General features: G+C 49.7%; 1 protein-coding gene across 6 annotated transcripts in view; it reads right to left on the reverse strand.

The window, feature by feature from the left end:
- LOC135911965 (isobutyryl-CoA dehydrogenase, mitochondrial-like) overlaps positions 1 to 12,307 on the reverse strand; it is a 573,736-nt gene that overhangs the window by 279,494 nt on the left and 281,935 nt on the right. The window lies entirely within an intron of this gene.

Consider the following 12,307-nt stretch of genomic DNA (forward strand, 5'->3'; position numbering starts at 1 on the left):
AAGGAACTACTTCGGTTTTTGAAAGAGACGGGCTTGGACAAGTGGCTGTGACAGTGATGCCTCGTACCGCGCAAGAGTGACGCACTGTAACTGACGATGTGTGTGCTGTGTTATGTGCTCTCTCTCTCTCTCCTCCCCATCTTTCATCCCCCCATCCCGCGCTCATGTGTAGGGTAGCAAACCAGTTAAGCTAAACTGGTTAACCTCCCAGCCTTTCCATCTCCACTTTTTCATTCCTTCCTTTTCGACAGTGCCACTAGATGGCCCAGTGCGTCGTGAAAGAATAGCTAGCAAGGAGCACGGTTGCCTCATGACGTGACTATCAGCGTTCGTACGCACCGGCGCGCAATGCATATCAGAGGCCACGCACTGACATCCCGGTGGTGGCACTAGATGGCGCCGAGTGTTCTAAGGGTCGCGCTAAAGAGGCGTTGCACTGCAGTACACGTCTCATACATAACTCGTTTCGATTGTGGCAATACGTTGTGTCGCGATATTGGTTCAATGCTCATGTATTACCGTCGGCAGTCATGGTGAGATAGGTTCCACCACCATTTTTTATTGATATCAATACTTTAACATTTACACAATTATATTGTGCTATTTAATACTGCTTATAAAAAATAAAGGACCTTTAATTGTTGAGGGCCACAGCAATAACACTACGTTGGTTGAATTTGCCTATACAACAGTCACATTGTTAATTTAAGGCTGGGCACAATTTAGCTGAAACACCCTTTTAAGTACTACGCCTGGCAGCAACAATAGTTCATTAACGTTTTCATGACTCTACAAAGAATGGGCAAGACATTTCAGTCACCCAGTCGCTCTCGCAGGTTGTCACAGCGAACGCTCATAGCCGGTCATAATGCGAACCATGATAACCATGATGCTTGTACTTTACACTGCTTAATGCAATCGCATTAAACTGAAATCACTCTACTCCACGCAGAAACATCGGAGCAGATACAACGGTGCTAGTAGTGGTTTTATTGTAGCTACAGGCGCGTTCAACAGAGATAAAGACGTCATATGCTCCGGCTATGAGGCACTATGCTCAACGTGTAACAGATGGGCGCCAGTCGCATGCGTCCAGCACTTGGTGTAATGGAAGATCAACAGAACCAGGCTGCCTGCCGCAGCACTTTCTTATCGTGACCTGTCGTCAAAGTTCGCTGCGTTGCGAGCCTGCACCGGACAGGCGGGAAACCCTTCGAAGTTGCACTCAATAGGACACAGGCCTTGGAAAGCCATATCGATAGTCAGTCTTAATTATTAGTGAGCCTACATACGGGTTTATGTAAGCCGAGTCGTCTTTGCTAAGACCGCTACGTGGAAAATGGTTTTGCACTTGCGCGCACCTCTCACTATTTTCTGTGCTGCTCCGCGTGCATCCTTTATAGCTGACAACAGTTTATTTAATTTGCACATTTTGTCGTTTGCTTTTCTGGCCCAATATGTTCGTCACGGTCGCTTGATTGTATCTCACCTAAAGCAATAGTTTGAATAAACAGCGATTCTGGACATGGCCCCCTTCTTGTGTGCTGGCCTCGTCTGTAGTGCGCCGTTAAATAACCTGAATTTCCGTGGACAAGGCTGTGCATGTATTCTTCCCGCTCTATCTACAAGCGCAACAGACCTACTCGGCAAGTGTTATTCTCAAATATCGTACAACTTCCGCCCCATGCTGCTCTGTGCAGGCTTTTATATATCCTGGAGGTTGTACACAAGCACTAGGCTTAGTCGGACGTCTATCTCTATATGCCCAGCATCAGAAATACGACCAGGATACGTAATCTCTTCACGCAGCAAAGCTAACGTAGCCGAGGCCTGCGAAAGACCCCACACGAGTGCACGCCTGCTCTGGTGCACGGCGGGACGATAAACGGTTCTGCCGTTTCTGGGAAGCTGCCGTCATCTCCCTAGCCTGCACTTTATCGCCGCGACGCTTGATAGCGTTGATTGTAGGCGCGCCGAGGTGGCCGCAGCAAGGAGTAGAGGTCTGTTTCGAGAACCGCTGTGTTCGTCAGAGCACAGCCCCAGTGCAATGAAAAAAAAAATAATGCCATACATAGGAGGCGATAAGGGTGTTGCAGGTCTTCGTCCTTTTTCTGTTGCAAACGTGCTCCATTGCTCTCTCCAGGGGCTTCAACGAGAGAGTCAGGGAGCATAATTTGAACGTGCGCAATAAGACGGGACGTTTTTTTATGGCTGAGCATTGTAAGCGATGTGGTTGCTCCCCTGATTTACAGCGAACGCAGTTTCTGAAGGGAAAAATTAGAGCAGAGTGCAAAACTGTAGAATCTTTTTTCATCCATGAAGTGGGAGACAATTGCGTTAGCAAGCCTTCTCTTTTACTGTCTGACGTAGAGGTCGATTATCTCTAAGGTTTCCTTTAATGCGCCTTTCTTTTGCCCTGCAGTATCACCATTGACGGACTTCATGATAAGGCTTTACGTTATGTATCTTTTCTGTCATCTTTTGTTGATTTCACGCGGAGTTACGCACAGTTACGCATTTCACGCCAGTTCGGTTTGGTTTACTCCTGGCGTCCTTCGTCGCCACACGCTACTCAGAATGAAGCGTCTGTTGTGTTTTATCTTTAAAAGAATGTATCATAAGTTGTTTGAGCTAGCCTTGTCAAGGCAGTTCGCATGTTTATTGTTAGCAATTGTGGCACTGTCACTATGCTGGCCTCGCGGATCGCACTTGACGGGATCAAAGCGTCCGCTGTCCAGCTAGATAACGGGTCGAACGCAGTTGAACATTTAAAACAAACTTTAATTACACTGAGAAGGTCAAAAAAGCAAGTTAAAAATACACAAAACGTTCAGTTTTAGCCCCGTAAAAAAGTGGTCCGGTCTCTAGGGCTGGTGGGGCGAGTCTGCCCGTCCCGCGCCTTTCCAACTGTGGTTTCCATCCCCGTCGACGCCCCCGGGCACGGGAAACAGCCGACCACCCCGAAGCGTCGTCACTGGGTTTCTTTCAGGAACCGAACGGAGGGAGTGGGGTCCTTTCTCTCGCGCACAGCTTGGAGTCCGCGGGGGGCCAGTGAAAGAGAAAGCCATAAAAGTAAGGGAGGCCCGCTTCCCTCTTGAAAGAAAAGTCTGGCCGTACATTCGCGACGCGCACAGAACACTCCCCGTCTGGTGTCTTCCGTTGTTAAGACGCCACCACTATATCACGGTCACAGCAAACGCACAACTTCTGTTGTTGGCCGGAAGAATGTTTTCACAACCCCGTCTTTGGCTGTTTTCAGCTCGACCTTGCGCACCCTTCCATCTGCGCTGGGCAGGCTTCGTGTAATCACTCCGACGGGCCAGTCGTTGCGGGTTGCTTCTTTATCCCTGAGTAGAACGACGTCGCCTTCTTTGAGGTCGGGTTTTGTTGCTTGCCATTTTCGGCGTTGTTGCAAAGTAGTGACATACGTTGTGCGCCAGCGCTTCCAGAACTCGTCAGCCAGGTTTTGCACGAGACGCCAATGCCGTTTGTAGAGGTTGCTTGTATCTAACTGCCCAGTTGTTACAGATGCGCTTCCGTGTTTTTGGGTTAAGAGTGTCGCCGGAGTTAGGATTGTGGGATCTTCGGGGTCAGACGAAGTAGGAGTTATGGGCCTGGCATTAATGATGGCCGCAACTTCTGCCAAAAAGGTTGCAAGAATGTCATGCGTGAGTCGTTGATGACGTGACTGCATGAGCATTGAGTCAAGAATGCGACGTGCAATGCCTATCATCCGCTCCCACGCACCGCCCATATGGGACGCGTGCGGTGGATTGAATATCCATTTGCAGCCGTTTCCGCTGAGGAACTTGCCTATTTGTGAGCGATGAATGCCCTCAGCGCTGATTCCAAGTTCTCTGCAAGCTCCGATAAAATTGGTCCCGCAGTCAGAGCGTATTAGCTTGACGGGCCCTCGCACTGCTAGGAACCTTCGGAAGGCATTAATGAAACTCGACGTATCCATTGATTCGATCAGCTCAATGTGCACTGCGCGAATGCTTAAGCAGGTGAACATGACTGCCCAGCGCTTGCTGTTTGCAACACCACCTCTCGTTCGGCGAGAGACAATCATCCAGGGACCGAAAACATCGATTCCAACATTCGTGAAAGGAGGATCTGTGCTGATTCGATCTGCCGGAAGGTCAGCCATCTTCTGGTCGTGAAAACGCCCTCGCAGCTTCTTGCATGAAATGCATGCTTGCAGCACGGATGAGATACACCTTTTACCTCCGACGATCCAATACCCAGCAGCTCGTACGGCTCCTTCTGTGAAGTGTCGGCCCTGGTGTTGCACGCATTCATGGTGGTGGCGCACGAGAAGCTTCGCCACATGGTGCCGACCCGTCTGGAAGGTCGCTTCTGTTCAAGCGGCCGCCGACGCGGATCAAGCCGTTGGCGTCTAAGAATGGGTCAAGCCTTCGAAGCGAGCTTGTCTTGTGAACCTGCTCTCCTCTCTGGATACAGCATATCTCTTCATTAAATGCGTCCTGCTGTACTGCGCGAATGATGACGAGCCTGGCTTTGGAGAGCGCCTCAACGGGAGCTACCTCTCCTTGTGATGCGTTCTTTGCGCGATGGGCAACCTGGATCAGACTTGCTACAGCACGAGTGAGAGATTTCCAGTTCGAGAGTCTATGAAAGCGTTCAGCTCCGAGTCGCTGTCGTCTGTTCACCTCCGTCGCCAGAGTGCAGACTTCAGGGCGTATTTCTTTGTCTTCATCAGGATTTAAGAGGATGAAGCTCGACGACCGTGCTTCCTCTTCTCGTCGTGAGAGAAAATCAGGTCCGGACAACCAGTTCGTGCTTTTAAGCTGTGCTGCTGGAATCGTTCTAGTGGCGTGGTCTGCTGGATTTTCGTCTGTGTGAACGTATTTCCATTGTTCAGGTTGCGTGCTGCTACGTATCCGCTGCACCCTGTTGGCCACATACACGTAGAACCTTCTTGTTTCGTTGTATATGTAACCCAAGACCACTTTGCTATCCGTGTAGAACGTGACCGAGTTCGGCTGGAAGTCCAATTCTCGTAGTATAGAATCGGTCATCTCTACAGCAAGCACTGCTGCACACAACTCAAGCCTGGGGATGGTGTGTTCTGGTTGTGGAGCAAGCTTGGCCTTTCCCATCACAAATCCGACGTGTCTATTTCCTTGCTTGTCAGTCACGCGTAGGTATGCCACAGCTGCGACGGCCCTTGTGGACGCGTCTGAAAATACATGAATGTCCCTGCTTTCGGCTTCAAGCGTCGAGACTGGCGCATACGTTCTTCGCACGTGAAGGTGCTGTAGTGTCTGGAGAGAGTTCTTCCACTCGTCCCATCTCTGCTTTTTCTCGTCCGAAAGCGGTGTGTCCCAGTCATAACCCTTCGTCACGAGGTCACGGAGAAGGTACTTGCCTTGAACCGTTATTGGAGCCACAAATCCTAGTGGATCGTAAAGGCTGTTGACGGTCGACAGCACTCCTCGCCGCGTATATGGCCTGTCCTGACGAGGAGCCCTGAAGACGAAGCTGTCGTCGCCTATGTCCCACAGCAGACCGAGACTTCTCTGCGTAAGCGACGCGTCTGTGCCGAAGTCGAGGTTCTTCAGTCCCTGGGCGTGGTCCTCTCGAGGAAATGCATTCAGCACATTCTGCCTATTCGAAGCTATCTTGTGCAGCCTTATGTTAGCCGTTGCAAGCATTTTCTGTGTTCTTTGCAGCAGACTAATGGCATCTTCTTCGCTCGGAAGAGACTTAAGTGCATCATCGACGTAGAAATCTCTTTCAACGAACTTCCTGGCATCTTCGCCAAATCGTGGGGCAGCTTGTTGGGCAGTCCGTCGAAGGCCATACGTTGAAACAGCTGGCGATGGGCTGTTGCCGAAAACGTGAACCTTCATTCGGCACTCTATGATTTCTCTGGAGATATTGTTGCCCTTAAACCAGAGGAACCTCAGGTAGTTCTGATGGTCCTCGCGAACCATGAAACTGTAGAACATTTGCTGGACGTCCGCTGTAACCGCAACTGGTTCTTGCCGGAAGCGTATCAAAATCCCCACAAGGTTATTCGTCAGGTCAGGGCCGGTCAGGAGAACGTTGTTCAGAGATACCCCTTCATACTGAGCGCTGGAGTCAAACACGACTCGGATTTGATCAGGCTTCTGGGGGTGGTGAACGCCGAATATGGGCAGATACCAACATTCTTCGTCCACGTGAAGTGGTGGAGCTTCCTCCGCATGACCCTTGATGAAGAGCTCGTTCATGAAGTTCACGAAACGTTCCCTTGTTTCAGGATTTTTTCGCAGGGTACGCCGTAGCGAGAGCAGACGAGACAGAGCTTGTTCTCTGTTGTTCGGAAGCCGACTTCTCGGTGTGCGAAAGGGGAGAGGGGCGACCCAATTATTTAATTTGTCTTGGGTGAATTCACCATTCATTATCTTGAGGAATGTCTTGTCTTCCATGGAGAGAGCACGCTGGTTGTCAAGTTCTGTTGTCTCGAAAAGATTCGGGGCCAGGTTGTCATCCAATGTTGCTGCCAATCGTAAATCTTTTGAGACCTTATCCGCAGAGTAGTGAATTGGCGCCTCCCTAACAAAGAAATGTCTTGGGCATGGCTCAAAAAGGGATGGTCGCCCACTGTCCAGCACATGGGTCTTGAACACGTTGACGCTGCCCGTTTTCCGCGTTCGACCAACGCAAACGTCACCGACAATGACCCATCCGAGGTCGAGCTTCTGAGCATACGGCGCGTCGTGGGGTCCGTTGATTGTCTGACGAACCTTGTGAGCTCTTAGGATGTCCCGGCCAAGGAGGAGCAGTATTCCAGCCTTCTCAAGAGGAGGAATGTGATTTGCTACTGACTTCAAGTGCGGGTAGTGCCTTGCAGCGTCAGGTGTCGGAATTTCCTCTCTGTTTTCTGGAATTGCCTTGCACTCGAGGAGAGGTGGAAGAGGAAACTTGACTTCGCCTGACATGCTCTGCACGAAAAAACCATGAGCGACTCTTCCAACCACTTCAGTACTGCCGGAGCAAGTGCGGAGCGTGTATTGCGTAGGCGTCCCCTTCACTCCGAAATCGTTGAGGAGTTCTGGCCTAACCAACGAGCGATTACTCTGGTCGTCAAGAATCGCGTACGCTCTGACTATTTTCTCAGGCTGAGTCTCATGGGTCACCTCTACGAGGCAGATTTTAGCACACGACATTGTGCTGCTGCCAGCGTTTGCCACTTCGGTACGCCTAGATGTGACTCTTCTTTCTGAGTCATCTGTGGTACTGTCATCAGACCCACTAGCCCTTGACGGCTCTGAGGTTGGCGGTGCTGGGTGAAGCGCTGTGGCGTGGTCGGCGCTGTCGCATATGAGGCATATCACGACTGCCTGACATTGCCACTGCATGTGGTTCTTGGATGAGCAGCATCGTAGGCAGATCCCTTGCTTCTTTATGAAAGATTGCCGCTCTTCCAAAGTTTTCTCACGGAAGGCGCGACACCTTTCCAAAGGGTGAGGTTTCTTGTGATATGGACACCACCTTTTAAAGTCCTTCGATTCCGGTTGCTGTTCGTTAGCAGTGGCATCTCGATTAATTTTGGCAGAAGCAGGATCCACTTCTGTTTTCCTTGCTGACACAGACGATCTTTGCCGCGTGGTCTTGGTACCATTGTCTTCCTTCCTTTGATTGAATTCAGACGAGGCATTTTGTGGATGCAAGATGAAACTCGGGTCGTTCCTCATGCTGGCTTGATCTCTAACAAATTTGCAAAAGAAAGAAAAGGGTGGAAATGCAGTGTCATGATCTTTTTTGTATTTCGACCCCGCCGACATCCAATTTTCTTGAAGTCCTGATGGCAACTTCGAAACAATTTTGTTGACCCCTCTTGCGGTATCCAAATAGCCAAGACCGGCGAGATACGGGTCAGTTTTCGCAGCCTCGAGTTCTAGCAGGAGGTCGCCAAGTTCCTGGAGTCTGGTATTTTCCCGGTAAGCTATCTTCGGGAAGTCTTCCAGCCGCTTCAGTAGTGCATCCTCAATTGCCTCAGGGCGCCCGAAGACGTCGTCGAGCCGTTTCCACACAACGTTCAAGCCCGTTGAAAAGTCATCCACGTGCACCGATTTCAATCTCCGAGCCTGATTTGACGATTCAGGGCCGAGCCATTTGATGAGAAGGTCCAGCTCTTCCTGGGCCGAAAGACCTAGATCTCTGACGACACCTTTAAACGATGATTTCCAAGCGCGAAAGTTCTCAGGTCGATCATCAAACTTGATAAGACCGCTTGAAACAAGGTCTTTGCGGCACAGGAATTTGAGGACATCGGCTAGCTCTGAACTTGAACTGTTGTGTGTCGGGGCGTGCACAAGCGGCTGCGGACCAACTCGTAAGTTCATAAGACGACTCGTAGCTCCAGCATGCTTACAACTTGGGTTGTTAGGGGCAGCATCGTAGTCAGGTGGACGTTCATCAGCTCGCAGACACATCGAATTATTCGCAGCTGTGTTGGCCCTCGGCGACGTGCGAGCATTGTTCACGTCGTCGCTTGAGTTGGTAACGGCCTCCTCAGTAAACACGAGTGCAGAGTTGCGTAGGGCTTGCTGCTCGTCGATATAACTCCTAGTCTGCAGCGTTCGGTCCACAGGAGGGAGCGTGCGCATGCGCTCCCCGCCATCCTGCTCCACGGCTGCCTCGAGCGCATTCGCCTGGGCGTTTGCAGCTGCCGCTTCTTTTTCATGCTCCAAAATATCCAATTCAGCCTCAATCCTTGCCCTCTCAATACGCATTGCGGCCTCTCTGCGACCGAACTCTGCTCTGGCCCGGACGGCTTCAGCTTGTGCGCGTGCTTGTACGGCGGCTAGGCTGATTGTTGACGAACCCGATCGTCGTGACCTCGAGGAAACGCTTGAGTGGGCCGATAGAGAGTGCTGCGACATTACCTCTTGTAAGCGGTCGCGTTCTCGTTCTGAAGCCTCACGTAATTTGTCGCTCACAGTCACATAACGATCTGCGTCGATTGCTTTTTGAAGTTCTAATTCCTGCTGGGCTTCAGATCTGCTTGTTTTGGCGAGGAAGGTAGAGTATCTGGCGGCGACGTGCTCGTAGCGCTCATAGCTTGCGCGAAGCTGCGTTGCGGCGTTGTTAACGTCTTCCTCTTTTGCACATGACACTTTGAAAATAGCTGTCTCCACATTCTTCCAGGCAGCGTCTATTCTCCGGCAGTGCTCTTCGCGGCTCGTTTCATACGTTTCTTTGGCTTTCATGGAAAACGTAGTTGCTCTTTGTGGTCGAATATTTGCCGTGGAAGCTTCATGCTCAGCTGTCATAATTTGAGACGTTTCAGGCGTCAGCTTGTCCTGATCCATTTAGGCGTGCGTGCTTCACGACGTATCTCACTCAAAGCGGACGTATGCCGTGAAGCCTGCTAAGCTGCGCGATGAAATTTGAAACGAGCCCACCTTGTCGTTGCCCTGTGTGCCGTCAGCTGCTCAACTTGTAGGCGATGCCGTGTCCTTGCAGTAGGCGGATGTCATGGTCCAACCGGAGGTCTTGCCGTGCGACGTATTCCACTGCAGCGGATGTTGAGTTGGCGGCCGATGGCAGTCGACTTCACTTTTTTACTATGCTGGCCTCGCGGATCGCACTTGACGGGATCAAAGCGTCCGCTGTCCAGCTAGATAACGGGTCGAACGCAGTTGAACATTTAAAACAAACTTTAATTACACTGAGAAGGTCAAAAAAGCAAGTTAAAAATACACAAAACGTTCAGTTTTAGCCCCGTAAAAAAGTGGTCCGGTCTCTAGGGCTGGTGGGGCGAGTCTGCCCGTCCCGCGCCTTTCCAACTGTGGTTTCCATCCCCGTCGACGCCCCCGGGCACGGGAAACAGCCGACCACCCCGAAGCGTCGTCACTGGGTTTCTTTCAGGAACCGAACGGAGGGAGTGGGGTCCTTTCTCTCGCGCACAGCTTGGAGTCCGCGGGGGGCCAGTGAAAGAGAAAGCCATAAAAGTAAGGGAGGCCCGCTTCCCTCTTGAAAGAAAAGTCTGGCCGTACATTCGCGACGCGCACAGAACAGTCACGGTGCGGCATTATTCGATTCGGCGAAGCACCGATCAATTGTCGCCAAAAGGTCGTGAAAATAGGTACCGGCGAGCAAGGCGGTTATTGCCGATCACTCGGTCAAACGGCGAAAAGATATCGAAGGCAGTTGGAGAGATTATTGGCTTTTTGTCGTCGGCGCGACCGTGACGCCCCGACAGCTTTTTTAGGAACCCCTGTGTACTTTCTGCTCCGCGCGTGCATCGAGAAGCTTACTGAGAAGTCGGGGGTGCGAAATATGATGATTGCTCGCATGGCTAGTGGCATACTTATCATTCAGGCATCAAACAGTATATATTGAAGGAATCAGTTCGGACCCTGCCCCTGTAGAGTCCGGTGTTCCTCAGGGCTCCGTCCTGGGACCATTACTTTTCTTGGTTTCTATAAATGATGTTGCTGCCAATATATCAATTAAAATACGTCTGTTTGCCGATGACTGTATGTTTTACCGTGAGATATTGTGCCACGACGATCAGGAATTTTCAAGTATGTCTCTACGTAAAATTAAGGCCTGGTGCTCAACTTGGCAAATGTGCATTAATTATAAGAACACAGTAGCTATGACTGTGACACGCACAGTTAATCCTTTGAAGTTCCGCTACACCATCGATAACAACACCATATCTAATGTTGAATTCCAATGGCGGAGTCGGAGCAAGTTTTTCTGCTCGTTTCGGAGCAAGTTTGTTCCAATGACAGAGTGAGGGAGGGAGTACGGTGTTCCAATGAGAGAGTCGGAGTGGATTCAGAGTGGTAGTCACTCCGTGGAGCAGAAAAAGATGCTCCGCCAAAATCGGCGGAGTGGACCGGAACTCTGCGTGACGTATTTCCTTTACCACATTTGTCTGCTGGGAGGCGCCACTGGTCACGACTCGCGAGGAAGCAAAAGCTGCTGCACGCTTGGTGAGATATCCATTCCGCACTTTCAAAAAAACAACAGGTGAACGGCGCTGAAAAGACAAGTGACCGGTGCGGTGGTGCTGGGGCCAAACAGTGGAAGGAAATGACAACACGCAAGGTATCCTGGGTAACTCGGCGATAGAAGTTCCGCTTACGCCTTGCTCCGGCGGCGCAGGTTGTGTTGTGTTCCACTCGCGGATTTGGAAGCGTTGCTCTACGCCTGAGTCGAGTGCTCGCTCGCGGAGTCTGTCGGCTGCTCCGACTCCGCCATTGGAATTCAACATAAGGTTACAAAATACAAATACTTAGGAGTCATAATTACATCAGATCTGAAATAGAATGACCACATAACGTACACTGTAACTAAGGCAATAAAACAACTTGGATATTTAAGAAGAACCCTTAGTAAATCCTCTACAGAAATTAGACTGCTCGCGTAGAAAACGTTCATCAGATCAATTCTAGAATATGCAGCAATTGTTTGGGATCCACACACAAAGTGCAATATTACCGAGCTTGAGAATGTCCAACGCAAATGTGTCACGTTCGTATATAATTGTCATAGTTTAAAAAAAATCCCCATCAGCCATTTTGCAAACAGCCAATTTAGAGACACTCCAGGTAAGACGACACCAACAAAGACTAAAAATTTTCTACTTAATTTGCCATAACCAACTTGTAATAAACGAAAATGCATATTTTCATTCAGTTACCCAGCGACAAACCCATTCTTTACATTCATAGAATATGAGCGGGTTGTTGTGCAGAAGAAAAGTATTCAAAGCCTTATTTTTCCCGAGCATAATTCGCACATAGAATAACCTACCTGCCAATATTGTTGAGTGTTCAACAGTGTCTTACTTCTTGAGTGCATTCCGCAATAGTTAACGATGCTTCACATTGTCGTGGAATATTGTTAGTACTTCGCGTTGTATGTCTTATGTAGGTTCTTCGAATGCCGTACTTGCTCGACCAAATGTACATTGTATTCCTATATACTGTATTGTTATGTACCCCACTTCTGCCAAAAGCTTGACATCCAGGCTGGCTGTATGTAATAAATAAGTAAATAAATAAATAAATAAATAGTAGCAGTATTTAATAATAGTAGTAAAACTAAGAGATCTTACTTACCAAGTGACGGCATTCCCGAATATGGAATGAACAATTTTCTAGCACTAAAAGCTGCTAAGCGCTCTGAATTCCCCCACTGCTTATCTGTTGAACTGAAAACAACTTAGAAGCTAAAAGATCGTGCTCACAGGAAGGCACAGCGTACAAATCAGGAACACTGGCATATAGATTTTAAAATGTACAGAGAACTCTGTAAACGTCCTTGCAAGCGTATT

The sequence above is a fragment of the Dermacentor albipictus genome, chromosome 10 (genome assembly GCF_038994185.2).
Source record: "Dermacentor albipictus isolate Rhodes 1998 colony chromosome 10, USDA_Dalb.pri_finalv2, whole genome shotgun sequence".
Classification (NCBI taxonomy): domain Eukaryota; kingdom Metazoa; phylum Arthropoda; class Arachnida; order Ixodida; family Ixodidae; genus Dermacentor; species Dermacentor albipictus.